Below are 16,946 nucleotides of genomic sequence, written 5' to 3' on the forward strand. Positions count from 1 at the left end.
TCCAACACTATGTTGAATAGCAGTGGTGAGAGAGGGCATCCCTGTTTTGTGCCAGTTTTCAAAGGGAATGCTTCCAGTTTTTGCCCATTCAGTATGATATTGGCTGTGGGTTTGTCATAAATAGCTCTCATTATTTTGAGATACATCCTATCAGTACCGAATTTATTGAGAGTTTTTAGCATGAAGGGTTGTTGAATTTTGTCAAAGGCCTTTTCTGCATCTATTGAGATAATCATGTGGTTTTTGTCTTTGGTTCTGTTTATATGCTGGATTATGTTTAGTGATTTGCGTATGTTGAACCAGCCTTGCATCCCAGGGATGAAGCCCACTTGATCATGGTGGATAAGCTTTTTGATGTGCTGCTGGATTTGGTTTGCCAGTATTTCATTGAGGATTTTTGCGTCAATGTTCATCAGGGGTATTGGTCTAAAATTCCCTTTTTTTGTTGAGTCTCTGCCAGGCTTTGGTATCAAGATGATGTTGGCCTCATAAAATGAGTTAGGGAGGATTCCCTCTTTTTCTATTGATTGGAGTAGTTTCAGAAGGAATGGTACCAGCTCCTCCTTGTACCTCTGGTAGAAATCAGATGTGAATCCGTCTGGTCCTGGACTTTTTTTGGTTGGTAGGCTATTAATTATTGCCTGAATTTCAGAGCCTATTATTGGTCTATTCAGGGATTCAACTTCTTCCTGGTTTAGTCTTGGGAGGGTGTATGTGTTGAGGAATTTATCCATTTCTTCTAGATTTTCTAGTTTATTTGCGTAGAGGTGTTTATAGTATTCTCTGATGTCAGTTTGTATTTCTGTGGGATCAGTGGTGATATCCCCTTTGTCATTTTTCATTGCGTCTATTTGATTCTTCTCTCTTTTCTTCTTTATTAGTCTTGCTAGTGGTCTATCAATTTTGTTGATCTTTTCAAAAAGCCAGCTCCTGGATTCATTGATTTTTTGAAGGGTTTTTTGTGTCTCTATTTCCTTCAGTTCTGCTCTGATTTTAGTTATTTCTTGCCTTCTGCTAGCTTTTGAATGTGTTTGCTCTTGCTTCTCTAGTTCTTTTAATTGTGATGTTAGAGTGTCAATTTTAGATCTTTCCTGCTTTCTTTTGTGGGCATTTAGTGCTATAAATTTCCCTCTACACATTGCTTTAAATGTGTCCCAGAGATTTTGGTATGTTGCGTCTTTGTTCTCATTGGTTTCAAAGAATATCTTTATTTCTGCCTTTGTTTTGTTATGTACCCAGTAGTCACTCAGGAGCAGGTTGTTCTGTTTCCATGTAGTTGAGCAGTTTTGAGTGAGTTTCTTAATCCTGAGTTCCAGTTTGATTGCACTGTGGTCTGAGATACAGTTTGTTATAATTTCTGTTCTTTTACATTTGCTGAGGTGTGCTTTACTTCCAACTATGTGGTCAATTTTGGAATAAGTGCGACGTGGTGCTGAGAAGAATGTATATTCTGTTGATTTGGGGTGGAGAGTTCTGTGGATGTGTATTAAGTCCGCTTGGTGCAGAGCTGAGTTCAATTCCTGGATATCCTTGTTAACTTTCTGTCTCATTGATCTGTCTAATGTTGACAGTGGGGTGTTAAAGTCTCCTGTTATTATTGTGTGGGAGTCTAAGTCTCTTTGTATGTCTCTAAGGACTTGCTTTGTGAATCTGGGTGCTTCTGTATTGGGTGCATATATATTTAGGATAGTTAGCTCTTATTGTTGAATTGATCCTTTTACCATTATGTCATGGCCTTCTTCATCTCTTTTGATCTTTGTTGGTTTAAAGTCTGTTTTATCAGAGACTAGAATTGTGACCCCTGCCTTTTTTTGTTTTCCATTTTCTTGGTAGATCCTCCTCCATCCCTTTATTTTGGGCCTATATGTGCCTCTGCACGTGAGATGCGTCTCCTGCATATAGCACTCTGTTGGGTCTTGACTCTTTATCCAATTTGCCAGTCTGTGTCTTTTAATTGGAGCGTTTAGCCCATTTACATTTAAAGTTAATATTGTTATGTGTGAATTTGATCCTGTCATTGTCATGTTAGCTAGTTATTTTGCTCATTAGTTGATGTAGTTTCTTCCTAGCATTGATGGTCTTTACATTTTGGCATGTTTTTGCAGTGGCTGGTACCAGTTGTTCCTTTCCATATTTAGTGCTTCCTTCAGGAGCTCTTTTAGGGCAGGCCTGGTGGTGACAAAATCTCTCAGCATTTGCTTGTCTGTAAAGGATTTTATTTCTCCTTCACTTATGAAGCTTAGTTTGGCTGATATGAAATTCTGGGTTGAAAATTCTTTTCCTTAAGAATGTTGAATATTGGCCCCCTCTCTTCTGGCTTGTAGAATTTCTGCCGGGAGTTCGCTGTTAGTCTGATGGGCTTCCCTTTGTGGGTAACCTGACCTTTCTCTCTGGCTGCCCTTAACATTTTTTCCTTCATTTCAACTTTGGTGAATCCGACAATTATGTGTCTTGGAGTTGCTCTTCTCAAGGAGTATCTTTGTGGCCTTTTCTGTATTTCCTGAATTTGAATGTTGGCCTGCCTTGCTAGGTTGGGGATGTTCTCCTGGAGAATATCCTGCAGAGTGTTTTCCAACTTGGCTCCATTCTCCCCGTCACTTTCAGGTACACCAATCAGACGTAGATTTGGTCTTTTCACATAGTCCCATATTTCTTGGAGGGTTTTTTCATTTCTTTTTACTCTTTCTTCTCTAATCTTCTCTTCTCGCTTCATTTCATTCATTTGATCTTCAATCACTGAGACCCTTTCTTCCAGTTGATCGAATTGGTTACTGAAGCTTGTGCGTTCGTCACATAGTTCTCGTGCCATGGTTTTCAGCTCCATCGGGTCATTTAAGGACTTCTCTACACTGGTTATTCTAGTTAGCCATTTGTCTAATCTTTTTTCAAGGTTTTTACCTTCTTTGTGATGGGTTTGAACTTCCTCCTTTAGCTTGGAGAAGTTCGATTGTCTGATGCCTTCTTCTCTCAACTTGTCAAAGTCATTCTCCATCCAGCTTTGCTCCGTTGCTGGCGAGGAGCTTTGTTCCTTTGGAGGGGGAGAGGTGCTCTGATTTTTAGAATTTTCAGGTTTTCTGCTCTGTTTTTTACCCATCTTTGTGGTTTTATCTACCTTTGGTATTTGATGATGGTGACGTACAGATGGGGTTTTGGTGTGGATGTCCTTTCTGTTTGTTAGTTTTCCTTCTAACAGTCAGGACCCTCGGCTGCAGGTTTGTTGGAGTTTGCTGGAGGTCCACTCCAGACCCTGTTTGCCTGGGTATCAGCAGTGGAGGCTGCAGAACAGCGAATATTGCTGAACAGCAAATGTTGCTGCCTGATCATTCCTCTGGAAGCTTCGTCTCAGAGGGGTACCCGGCCGTGTGAGGTGTCAGTCTGCCCCTATTAGGGGGTGCCTCCCAGTTAGGCTACTTGGGGGTCAGAGACCCACTTGAGCAGGCAGTCTGTCCATTCTCAGATCTCAGACTCGTGCTGGGAGAACCACTACTCTCTTCAAAGCTGTCAGACAGGGACATTTAAATCTGCAGAGGTTTCTGCTGCCTTTTATTCAGCTATGCCCTGCCCCCAGAGGTGAAGTCTACAGAGGCAGGCAGGCCTCCTTGAGCTGTGGTGGGCTCCACCCAGTTCGAGCTTCCTGGCCGCTTTGTTTACCTACTCAAGCCTCAGCAATGGTGGCTGCTCCTACTGCAGCCTCGCTGCCGCCTTGCAGTTGGATCTCAGACTGCTGTGCTAGCAATGAGCAAGGCTCCATGGGCGTGAGACCCTCCAAGCCAGGCACGGGATATAATCTCCTGGTGTGCCGTTTGCTAAGACCCTTGGAAGAGCGTAGAATTAGGGTGGGAGTGACCTTATTTTCCAGGTGCTGTCTGTCCCGGCTTCTCTTGGCTAGGAAAGGGAATTCCCTGACCCCTTGCACTTCCTGGGTGAGGCAATGCCTCGCCCTGCTTTGGCTCTCGCTTGTTGGGCTACACCCACTGTCTGACATGCCCCAGTGAGATGAACCTGGTACCTCCGTTGGTAATGCAGAAATCACCTGTCTTCTGCGTTGCTCATGCTAGGAGCTGTAGACTGAAGTTGTTCCTATTCAGCCATCTTGGAACCGCCTATAACCTTCCTTCTTAACACTGCTTTCTTTGTAACCGAGAGATTCTGGTATGTTGTATTTTTCTCATCAGTTTCAAAGAACTTCTTGATTTCTGCCTTAATTTCATTATTTACCCAGTAGTCATTCAGGAGCAGGTTGTTTAATTTCTATGTAATTGTCTGGTGTTGACTGATTTTCTTAGCATTGATTTCTATTTTTATTGCACTGTGGTCCAAGAGTGTGGTTGATATGATTTCAGTTTTTTTTTTAATTTGCTGAGGATTGTTTTATTCCTAATTGTATTGTCTATTTTAGAGTATGTAGCATGTGCAGATGAGAAGAATGTATATTCCGTTGTTTTTGGGTGGAGAGTTTTGTACATGTCTGTTAGGTCTATTTGTCCAAGCGTTGAGTTAAGGTCCTGAATGTCTTTGCTAGTTTTCTGCCTTGATAATATGTCTCACACTGTCAGTGGGGTGTTAAAGTCTCCCACTATTATTGTGTGGTTATCTAAATCTCTTTGTAGGTCTCTAAGAACTTGCTTTATGAATCTGGGTACTCCCTTGTTGGCTGTGTATATATTTAGGATAGTTAACTCTTCTCATTGAATTGAACTCTTCACCATTCTGTAATACCCTTCCTTGTCTTTTTTGATCTTCATTAGTTTAAAATCTGTTTTCTCTGAAATTAAAATAGCAACCCCTGCTTTCTTCTGTTGTCTTGGCAGATTTTTCTCCATTCCATTACTTTGAGCCTATGGGCATCATTGCATGGGGGATGGGTCTCTTGAATATAGCATACCACTGTGTTTTGCTTCATTATCCAACTTGCCACTCTGCGCCTTTTATTTGGTGCATTAAGCCCGTTTACATTCAAGGTTAGTACTAATATTGATATGTGTGAATTTGATTCTGTCATCATATTGTTAGCTTGCTATTATGCAGACTTGTTTGTGTGGTTGCTTTATATTTTTCCTGGTCTATGTACTTAAGTATGTTTTTGTAGTTGTTGGTAATGGCCTTTTGTTTCCATATTTAGCACTCCTTCATGACCTCTTTTAAGGCAGGACTGGTAGTAATAAATTCCCTCAGTATTTGCTTGTCTGAAAAGGGTCTTATTTTTCTTTCACTTATGAAGCTTAGTTTGGCCAGATATGAAATCTTTGTCAAAAATTCTTTTCTTTAAGAATGCTGAATATAGACCACCAATCCCTTCTGGCTCTGTAGGGTTTCTGCTGACAGGTCTGCTGTTAGCCTGATGGGCTTCCCTTTGTAGGTTACCTGTCCCTTTTCTCTAGCTATCTTTAAAATTTTTTCTTTCATTTTAGCCTTTGAGAATCTGATGACTATGTGTCTTGAGGATGGTCTTCTTGTGTAGTATTTTGCAGGGCTTCTCTGCATTTCCTGAATTTAGATTTTGGCCTCTCTAGTGAGGTTCATGGATGATATCCTAAAATATGTTTTCCAAGTTCCTTGGTTTCTCTCCCTCTCAGGTATGCCAGTGAGTCATAGATTGGGTCTCTTTACATTATTTTATTATTCTTGGAGGTTTTGTTCATTCTTTGTTGTTGTTTTTTTCTTTATTTTTCTGTGACTCAGTTACTTCAGAGAGCCAGTCTCCAAACCCTCAGATTCTTTTCTCAGCTTGGTCAATTATTCTGTTAATAATTGCAATTGCATCATGAAATTCTTGTAGTGTGTTTTTCAACTCTATCATATCTGTTAGGTTCTTTCTTATAATTGCCATGTCATCTATCAGCTTCTGTATCATTTTATTATAATCCCTAGATTCCTTGGATTAGGTTTTGACTTTCTCTCCTGTATGTCAATGATCTTTGTTACTATCCATATTCTGAATTTTATTTCTGTAATTTCAGCCATCTCCACCTGGTTAAGAACTATTTCTGGGGAAGTAGTATGGTCATTTGGAGGTAAGAAGACACTCTGGCTTTCTGAGTTGCCAGAGTTCTTGTGCTGGTTCTTTCTCACCTTTGTGGGCTAATGTTCCTTTAATCTTAGAAGTTGCTGTGCTGTGGTTGAGTTTTTTCTCTTTTATCCTATTTGATGTCCTTGGGAGTTTGGTTGTGGTATAAGATGGGTTCTGTCAGCTGGCTTCATTTCTGAAAGATTTTCAGGGCCAAAGGCTCAGCTCAGGATTCCTGAATTGAATGCTCTAACTCTTGGGAGTGGGTATCATGCCCCTGGCTTTTTTCTCTGGCCCCTTGAAGTTTGGAACCTGCTGCACTAGAGAGGCCAAAGTGTTCCCAGAATGCTGGTGACAACACTCTGATGGGTGATGTCAGCCAAAGTGCTTTGTAGGGTGGTGATACCTGGATCTGTCCTCATTTGCACATGCCAACAACAGAGGCAGCACAGCAGGGTGCATGCTCCTCAGCTGTGTCAAGAGTCCTGGTGGGTTCAGGGGTGCCATCCCCCATGAAGGTGTTTTCAGGGGTGGTGGTTGAAGTATTTTGTAGGGGGGCAGGATGTCCCACTGGAGTCTCTATGCACATTTGCACTGGTGGTGGTGTTAGTTTGGGGTTGACATGCTGGTAGGCATGGGACTATGAGTGCCCTCTGAGCATGTGTTTACACAGGTGACAGTGCCTGCTCAGAGTAGGGGTGGATCTGATGGTCTCCATGCATAGTTTCTCACCAACAAAAGTGTTTGTGTAGGGCCAAGGTGCTGGCAGGTACTTGACCTGAGTCCTCTTTGTGCACGTTCATGCAGGCAGCAGTAGCCACACAGTGCATGGGTGGGAACATTGGCCTGTGTGCCTAGTTTTGTGCAAGCAGCAGTGTCAGTATGGGGGTGGGGAGCTGGTGGGTGTGTGGCTGGCAGTTTCCATGCCCTTGGACACTCTGATGGCAATGGCAGCATGGCGGGGGGCACGGTGCACTCACACTGGCAGCAGAGGCATGGCAGGGTGCATGTGCACATGCATGCTGGTGGTGAAGGAGGGGGCAAGTTTCACCCCCCTACACACAGACACCAGCTAAGCAGTGTAGGAGGTGGCCGTGGGCAAGTGTGTGTAGGTAAAGTGGCATGGGGGAGGGTGTGGTGGGGTGATGGCATGGGTGGGCTGGTATGTGCCCATGGGGGCCACTCTGCTGGAGCTCTTTGCCAGTCATGCACAGTTTGCCAGTGCAGGAACTATGATGTGGACCTCTAAGAGTCACCCCACCTGAGCATCCAAGGATCCATTGCAAGCAGGTGTGGCCAGGCTCGGGCCCCAGAAGAGGCCAGCAGACCAAGGGGTGCTCAGGTTGAACTGGCACCATCTCATGGGCAAGACTGCCCTGCACTGTTCAGGTCCAGCAGTTCCCATAGGGCTAAAGTCTCCTAGGGGAGCAATGTAAGGTTTGGGGGATGGGCATCCGTGGCTGTGCTCCTCATAGTTGCCCTCTCACCAAACCCTCAGAGCTCTGCACCAGCCAGAGTTCTGCCCCTGCCACTTTTCTAAGCAGTTCTCACTGCCAGCTCAAGTGTCGATGAAGGTCGTGGGGACTCTTGCTGCCAGTAATCCAGAGATCTATGGCGAGAAAAAGTTGCTCCTTGCCTGCTCAATTCACCCCTTCCCCAGGAGTCACTGGGGACCAGGAATGAGTCCTGGTGTGCAGTAACCCCGTTCAGGGTTCCCAGCTTCCTCCCCTTTCAGCCCAGCATCTGTGTCTTCCCTCCACCCGCTTTCAGTGCATTCCTCTGAAGATCTGCTAGGAGTGCACGAGTCTTCCCAATGTCCTAGTCCCTTGGTGCTAGATGTTCCTCCCGGCTGAGTCTAGTTGGCTATCTCTATCAAGTTTTAAAATTAACCTTGGAGTGATGGAAAAAACTTAAAAAATAAAATAAAATTAGGATGTGAGTCCTCCAACTTTGTTCTTTTTCAAGATTGTTTTGGCTATTCTGTGTCCCTTGCAATTCCATGTATATTTTAGGATTAGCTTTTCCATACTGAAAAAAATGTCGTTGGAATTTTGATAAGCACTGTATTAGGTCTGTAGATCAATCTGTAGAATATTACCAGCTTAACAGTGTTAATACTTCCAATCCACGAACATGAGTTTTTGAAATTTTGTTATTAAAAACTTTTTTTAAAGAGACAGAGTCTCACTCTGTTGCCTGGGCTGGAGTACAGTGGTGCAATCATAGCTCACTGCAGCTTTGAACTCCTGGGCTCAAGTGATCCTCCTGCCTCAGCCTCCTGAGTACCTGGGACTATAGGCACATGCTACCACACCCAGGTAAATGAGTTTTTACTACATGTTTTGATAATGAGTAAATTTAATTATCTGAGTATTACAAATGAGAAGTCTGAGACGAATTATTGATCAAAACCTCAACTGTTATATCCCTGTTTCTAGCAATACAGTGGTCTAGGACTGATTAGATATCTTGACAAACTTTCTTGTTGAAAACTAATAATAATGGATAGATGCATCAGTGAGTTCAAAATATATTAAGAAATAATAATAGAAAGAGGCCGAGTTGGTGGCTTACTCCTGTAATCCCAGCACTTTGGAAGGCCAAGGCAGGTGGATCACTTGAGGCCAGGAGTTCAAGACCAGCCTGGCCAACATGGCAAAGCCTTGTTTCTACTAAAAATACACAAATTAGCTGGGCACAGTGGCACGTGCTTATAATCCCAGCCACTCGGGAGGCTGAGGCATGAGAATCACTCGAACTTGGGAGGTGGAGGTTGCATTGAGCCGAGATCGTGCCACTGCACTCCAGCCTGGGTGATAAAGTGAGACTCTTTCTCAAAAAAAGAAAATAATAATAATAAAGTGATGAATGAAACTAAGGGAGGAAAGTAAAATACTGATCTAGCTTTTGCAATGAGAGAATTTGCTGTTTCTAGTAAATCGGGCTTCGTTTTTTGCAATCCGTTGGGATGTTAGGGGATGAGAGAAAAAGTGAAGTGACCCATTGTAGATTTGAGATTCCACTGGAGATACCTTCAAGAACGGTGAATTAGAAATACACCCACCTCCCTCCCCACTCACTGAACAGGGGAAATTGTCTGAAATATTGGCACAAGGTGAAAAAGAAAAAAAATCCTCCTTAAGACTTCTTAAGCAAAAGCCAGCAACCACCTCCAAATTTACAATACTTAATCATTTAAAGTACCTGAAACCAAGAATTTTGGTTTGTGGTGGCAAACACAAATTTCTCTGGAGAAACCTGCTTCATCCTATGACCTAAAGAATCAACACAGATTAAGCTCCAAGAATTATGAATTCACAGTTAAAAGTTACAAAACATTTAAGTACACAAGACAACATGAATAAAAATTATCAGAAAATACAGGCAATAGAATCATATTCGTGAGGATTTTAGATATTAGAATGATCAAACACAGAATTTGAAATGATAATATTTACAATGTTTAAAAAATAAAACAATTGAAATATGAATAAAGAGCTAGGGACTATAAGACATATTCAAGATGTTTCCAAAAGTAATCCAAAAAACTTCTAGAAATAAAACCGCAATAATTAAAACATATGTCTGACATAAGACTTGTATCCTGTATAAACACTTCTAAAATTAGATAATAAATGGGAAATGTCCTCCAATAATGAATGGACAAGAAACTTAACAGATGCTCTATAGAAGCCCAATAAGACATGAAAAAGTGATCAAAATAATTAGTCTTCAGAGAAAAGCAAATGAAAAACATAATGAGATATGAATTAATATACACTAGACTGGCTAAAATTGAAAAGACTAAAAATACCAAGTACTGGAAAGGAGTTGGAGCCACCAAAACCTTCACACATTTCTGTTTGGAATGTTAGATTGTTCAAGAACTTTGAAGTGAATTTTGGCAGTTTCTTATAAAGGCAAGCATAAACCTACTTTGATCCAGCAATTGCACTCCTAGGTATTTATCAAAAAGAAATGACAACAAAAAATATGTCCAGTAGAAGTTTTAGAAGACTGCTTACAGCAGCTTCATTCATAATAGCTCCAAATTGGAAACACATCAAATGTTTATCAACAGGAGAATGCATAAACTGCATAAAAAAATTGTGGTATATTCACACAATAAAATACTACCCAGCTATAGAAGGGACTGAATTACTGATATTTAAACAATATGGAGGCATCTCCCAGACGTTATGTTGAGTGAAAGAAGCTAGACATACTGTATTATACCATTTTATATGGAGTTCTAAAGCTGCCAGTGAGAGACTGGAAAGTAGCATAAGGAAGATTTCTGGGGATATGAAAATGTCAAATAGCTTGATAGAGGTATAAGTTGCATGGTATTTGCCAAAAGTATGCAATTAAGATTAGTGTAATTCAGTGCAGGTACATTTTACTTTAAAATATCTATGAAAGTAATAGTCAAATTGAGGGTGGGGCAGGGAGCCAGTATAGATAAAACAAGAATGGCAAAAGTATCAAAGTTGTTATAGCTGGGTGATAAGTTTATGGGCATCCATTTTACTATTTTGTTTACTTTGTATACATTTAAAATTTTTCATAATAAAAAGCTTTACAATTTTATTAGAACTGGTAGCAGTTTTGATGAGAAAAATTGATAAACTAGAAGATAAACCTGAAGAAATGATAAAAATGCAGAACATATGCACATATGTTCTATCACATATGCAGATAGGTGAGCACCCAGTATGTGGTTTTAAGTTTATATCACTGAAAGAGGAACTGAAGAGTGTAGGAAAGACAGCCTGGAATCACCAATGCCACCCCAACCCCATCCCCCAGCAGCAGCTCTGTGGCACGAAGAGAGAATCTCTGCACTTGGGAGAAGGAGAGTGCAATGACTATGAGATTGTATTGAACCTAGTGCTGCCCTATCACAGCAGAAAGCAAAACAGGGCTAAACTCAGCCGATGCCTATCCACAGAAGAAGCATATAGACCAGCCCTGCCTTGAGGGGATTCACACATCCCAATGATCAGAGCTTGATTTACAGCAAACCTCATCACCATGGGCTAAAGTGCTCTGGGGCTCTAAATAAACTTGAAAGGCAGTCTATGCCACAAGGACTGCAACTCCTAGGCAAGTCCTAGTGCTGAGCTAGGCTTATAGCCAGAGGACACGGGGCGGGGGGCATGCAACATACTGATACACAAGCCAGGGAGGCTAAGAAAGTGCTTGCACCAGCTGTCTGCAAACCCCAGGCTGCACAGCTTGTGGCTCCAAAAGAGACCCCTTCCTTCCACTTGAGGAGAGAAGGAAGAGTAAAGATGACTTTGTCTTGCATCTTAGATATCCAAGTAGGATAAGCCATCAGTCAGAGTCATGAGGCCCCCATTCGAAGCCCTAGCCCTGGACATATCCAGATATGTCCTGGGACAGAAGGGAACATGATGCTTTGAAGGGAAAGACCCAGTCCTGGCAGGACTCATCACCTGTTGACTAAAGAGCCCTTGGTCACTGAATAATCAGCAGCAATACTCAGATAGTACACTGTGGGCCTTCGGTGAGACTCTGAGACTTGCTTGCTGCAGGGGAGACTCAGCACATTCCCAGCTGTGGTAACTACAGGGAAAGACTCCTTCTGGTTGAGAAAAACACAGGGAAAATAAAGGGGACTTTGTCTTGCACTGCAGGTACCAGCTCAGCCACTGGGGTGTAGAGCACCAAGTGGGCTCTTGGGGTCCGCAATTCTTTAAAAAAAATTTTTTTTATTATTATACTTTAAGTTCTGAGATACATGGGCAGAATGTGCAGGTTTGTTACATAGGTATACGCGTGCCATAGTGGTTTGCTGCACTCTTCAACCCGTCACCAACAGTGTAAAAGCATTCCTATTTCTCCACATCCTCCCCAGCATCTGTTGTTTTCATTTGCATTTCTCTAATGACCAGTGATGATGAGCTTTTTGTCATGTTTGTTGGCTGCACAAATGTCTTCTTTGGAGAAGTGTCTGTTCATATCTTTCCACCTCCCAAACTTGTTTCTCTTCTTTATTCCCTACTTTTACTAATGGTGGTTCAACCAGTCACTCAAATGAAATTCCTTGTTTTCTTCTTTTCCCTTACCAGCAACACTAACTTTCCCATTGCATTCTTTCTGCTTCCACAGTATCTTTATGATCTAGTTCTTTTCTTCCATCTCCACTGCTATTGTCCTAGGCCAGATAATCATTATCTCTCATCTGGACTTTTGTAATAGCTTCTTCCTGCTTCTAGTCTTGTTATCCTGTGCTACAAGCTACATATTGCTGTCAGAATTATTCTTTTTTGGCTGGGCATGGTGGGTCTTGCCTGTAATCCCAGCACTTTGGGAGGCCAAGACGAGAGGAACACTTGAGGTCTGGAGTTTGAGACCAGCCTGGCCAACATGGTGAAACCTGGTCTCTACCAAAAAATGCAAAAATTAGCCAGGCACGGTGGTGGAGACTGTAGTCCCAGCTACTCAGGAGGCTGAGGCATGAGAATCACTTGAACCCAAGAGCCAGAGATTGCAGTGAGCCAAGATTGTGTCACCGCACCCCAGCCTTGGCAACAGAGTGAGACCCTGTCTCAAAAAGAAAATTATTCTTTTTAAACAGAGTTTGAGTCACATCATTCTTTTTTTTTTTTCTTCCAAAACTCTGCATATAGGCCAGGAGCATTGGCTCATGCCTGTAATCACAGCACTTTGGGAGGCTGAGGCGGGCGGATTGCTAGAGCCCAGCCTAGAAAACATAGTGAGTTCCTGTCTCTACAATAGATAAAAAACAAAAAATTAGCCAGGTGTGGTGGCTAATGCCTGTAGTTCTAGCTACTCAGCAGGCACTGAGGTGGGAGGATTGCTTGAGCCTGGGAGATCAAGGCTGCAGTGAGCTATGATCATTCCGCTGCACTCCAGCCTGGGTGACATAGTGAGACCCTGTTTCACAAACAAAACAAACAAACAAAAAACCAATCTGCCTATAGATTTAAGTCCAAACATTTAACATGCTTTTCAAGTGTTCCATGATCTGGCCTTGCCCGAGTCATCATCCACAAGATCCTCCACTTATCCTAAATTCCTGTAATTTCTATTTGGAGCTAGATCAGTCCATTTCACATCTTCTGACCTTCGTCTCCTGCAATTCTTAAGCCTGTAATGTCTTTGCATTTGTTCTCTCAGTCACTAAAATCCTTACCCTTTAGAACCCAACTAAAATATCAGCTTTTTACTAAAGTCAATCCCATTTGCTTCACTAGAAAGTAATTTGTTCCTCTCTTTCTGCTCCCCTAGCAGACTGCTTGGGCTTCTTTTATAGCACCTATTTCAAAATTCCTTATATCATAATTATTTGTGTTTATGACTGTGAACTTAAATAAACTGCAAGTTTCTTGAAGACAGAAATAGTGTTGTATTGACTGCTATATTCCTGGAGGTATCATAGTGCCTGGAACATCGAGGATGCTCAAGGAAAGTGGAAAGTGGAATCTCTGTTGCCCATCTTCAGGATCTACCACCAGAAAATCCACCATATCGTTGACTTTGTTTATAAGTGGAAAGTCATAACCAGAGCACTCTATGAATATTGTATTAAAGAAGGCTATGCAGGAAAAAACTTAATCACTATATGGAAAAAGCAAGGCTATGAGAACTTGTGCTGGTTGCTGTGCCTTCAGACACGGAACACCAATTTTGGGACAAACTGCAATTGCTCCGTTCCTAAAACAAAGATAGAAGTGGGCTGCATCATTGAGTGCATGTACTGTGGCTGCCAGGGCTGATCTAGCTGAGGTCCTTGAGCCCTGACCCCTCTCCACCCCGGACTCTGGAATTTGCACATTCCTGCCTGTTGTTGTCCCTTTTCCTGGGAACAACTCTTCTCCTAGAGCAATGCCCTAGGCCTTAGTTGGAGCATGGTCTCTATAGGTGAAGGCTTTGCTCTCCAACAGCTGTGATTTGTAAAAATAAAAACTTTAAACCTCTTGGGGGGAAAATAACTGTTAAAAGAAGTTCTTCAGAAAAATGAAAATTATAGGTTAGGCACTTGGATTCACATAACAAAAGGAAGACAATAGGAAAATCAATAAGTGAAGGTAAAATTAAAACTTTTATTTTCTTACACTTAATTAATCCAACAGATAAGTTTGCTAAAAATAATATCAATATGTTCATATATATGTTTAACTATATATGTTTATATATAAGTGAAATGAATGACAGCAATTATAGAAGGGAAGGGAGGGAGATACTAAGATTCTTTTATTATTATAAGGAACTCACACTATCCATGAAGTGGTACAGTGTTACTTGACAGTGAACTTGGGCCAGGCGTGCTGGCTCATGCCTGTAATTCTAGCACTTTGGGAGGCTAAGGCAAGAGGATCCCTTTAGCCCAGGATTTGGAGACACAGCCTGGACAACATAGAGGGACCCTGTCTCTATTTTAAAAAAGAAAAGAAAATGAACTTGGATTAGTTTTAAATCTATATTGCAAACTCAACTGAATAAATAAAAAAGGAGAAAAAATAATTATAACTGATATGTTTTATGTCAGAGAAAATGGAATCATGTAAAATTCTCAATTAAAACCACAAGATGCAAAAGAACATGGAAGATAAAAATAGAAGCAAAAAACAAGGGCAACAAATAGAAAACAGTAGCAAACATTGTAGATATTAGCCCAATCATATCAATAATCACTTTAAGTGGTCACTTTGGCAGCACATAAACTAAAATTGGAAAGATACAGAGAAGATTAGCATGTCCATTGTGCAGGGATGACATGCAAATTTGTGAAGCATTCCATATTTTCATGGAAAGGAAAAACTGGTACCAGCCACTGCAAAAACTCATTGAAGTACAAAGACCAATGACACTATGAATAGACTGTATCAACTAGTTTGCAAAATAACCAGCTAGCATCATGATGACAGGATCAAATTTACACATAATAATAACCTTAAATATAAATGGACTGAATGCCCCAATTAAAAGGCTCAGACTGGCAAACTGGATAAAAAGTCAAGACCCATCGGTGTGCTATATTCAAGAGACCCATCTCACATTCAAAGACACATAGGCTCAAAATAAAGGGATGAAGAAAAATTAACCAAACAAATGGAAAGCAGAAAAAAGCAGGGGTTGCAATCCTAGTTTCTGACAAAACGGACTTTAAACCAACAAAGATCAAAAAAGACAAAGAAGGGCATTACATAATGGTAAAGGAATCAATTCAGCAAGAAGAGCTGACAATCCTAAATATATAAGCACCCAATACAGGAGCACCCAGATTCATAAAACAAGTTCTTAGAGACCTACAAAGAGACTCAGACTCCCACACAATAATAGTGGGAGACTTTAACACCCCGTTGTCAATATTAGACAGATCAATGAGACAGAAAATTAACAAGGATATTCAGGACTTGAACTCAGCTCTGGATCAGGTGGACCATGTTAGGGTTTGAAGAGAAGGCAAGGTTAAAGACACACACACACACACACACACACACACACACACACACACACACACACACACGGTAGCTTAACAGCAAATGCAGGCTTTATGTCCAGCGTAAGGCCTACAGAAGTGGGAGACCAGCTTAATGCCAGTGCCACCACTGCTTACAGGCTTGGACAATTTATAGGCCCGGATGGGCAGGGTCTAGGGGGGCATGGGCTGCTGCCTGGGAAAATGTTGATAATGTGTTCCCATGATGAGGCTGTTCTGGCCCTTGTTCTGGTGGAATGTGGTGTTCCTTGCACTTTTTCCCAGCAAAATATGATAAGAGGCAGGCTGTTTCTCATGGCCCAAATACCCGGTGGGATGTTTCACTTTGACCAAGGTCTGCAAAATGGCGGGGGACTTACAAAATGGTGCAGTTTGGACTAATATTCTTGCCTTCTATTTTAATATAAAAGGAAGAGGGGTGTTGTTGATTATCTGGTTGCTTCCTGCTGAATAAGGGCCCTGTAATCAGGGTTTGGGTTTTTAAGCAGTGGGTGTCCGACTTCAGAGTTGTTTTCCTGGAGGCACTGATACTGGACTTGGTGGAGGAGAAGGATGGTATCAATATGTTTCTGAGTGGTTGCCTGGACAAGGGAGTTCAGCCTTCAGGAGATAAAGCAGGATATGAAGATGAGTATACATGGGCTAATTATTAGTATTAGGAGGAGGAAGATTAGGGACCCTAAGAAAGGGGCAACCTGCTATCCCGGTGCTGAGTGCAGCAGAGATGTTTAGTTCTGCTAACAGGGGAATTAAGTGTACAGGCTGTTGGGTATACGTGGAGGAGGAGGAAATAGGGATTACTAAAGGAACCTGAATGGTTTGGTTGTTAGACAAAATGTTAATGTTTGGAGATTAAAACACCAGAGTGTATGTTCTTAACTCACCTGCCAGCAGGCAAAGATAAGATTTTTTGCCACACAGGAAAAAAGACCAGGGGTTGACAGGCAAGAGTTGTAAGTGAGGGTAGTGAGCCATGAGAAGATGGGGGTTGAATCCTGGACAAACTTTTTGTCCCAACTTTTTTGTTTTTCTAGGTTGAATAGCTGTTAACAAAGGTAACCCCTGTGAGGGCCTGATAGGGAATGTTGGTGGGGGTGGAGGTGAAGGTTGTTTGGTTTTGGAGAGAGATAGAGAAATGGATTTTTGTTAACTAATAGCCATTGTGGTTCTGATAGGGCAGAAGGATATAGGCTGCAGTTGAGGGAACTGTTTGTGCATTTTTTCCAAGGAGAGCCCTTGAATTGGCTACATGGAGAGCTGCGCCAGCAGAGAGGGGAGGGGTTAGTAAGAGGTGTTTAACAGTTGGAAGAAAGAGGGGAGTGTGACTGATTTAAGAGGCAATGTGTGAGGTTGACGAAGGGGGTCCAGCTGTCAGAGGTTGTGGGTGGGGACTTAGAGTATCCCACGGACAAAGAGGACACAAGGAGAAAAAGGAGATTTGAGTAG

General features: G+C 41.9%; 1 non-coding gene across 1 annotated transcript; it reads left to right on the forward strand.

Moving 5' to 3' along the window:
* Positions 1 to 14,697: 14,697 nt before the first annotated feature.
* Positions 14,698 to 14,804, forward strand: LOC129025492 (U6 spliceosomal RNA). Its single transcript, XR_008497248.1, has one exon. It is a non-coding gene; the product is annotated as a U6 spliceosomal RNA (small nuclear RNA).
* Positions 14,805 to 16,946: the final 2,142 nt, after the last annotated feature.

The sequence above is a fragment of the Pongo pygmaeus genome, chromosome X (assembly GCF_028885625.2).
Source record: "Pongo pygmaeus isolate AG05252 chromosome X, NHGRI_mPonPyg2-v2.0_pri, whole genome shotgun sequence".
NCBI lineage: Eukaryota > Metazoa > Chordata > Mammalia > Primates > Hominidae > Pongo > Pongo pygmaeus.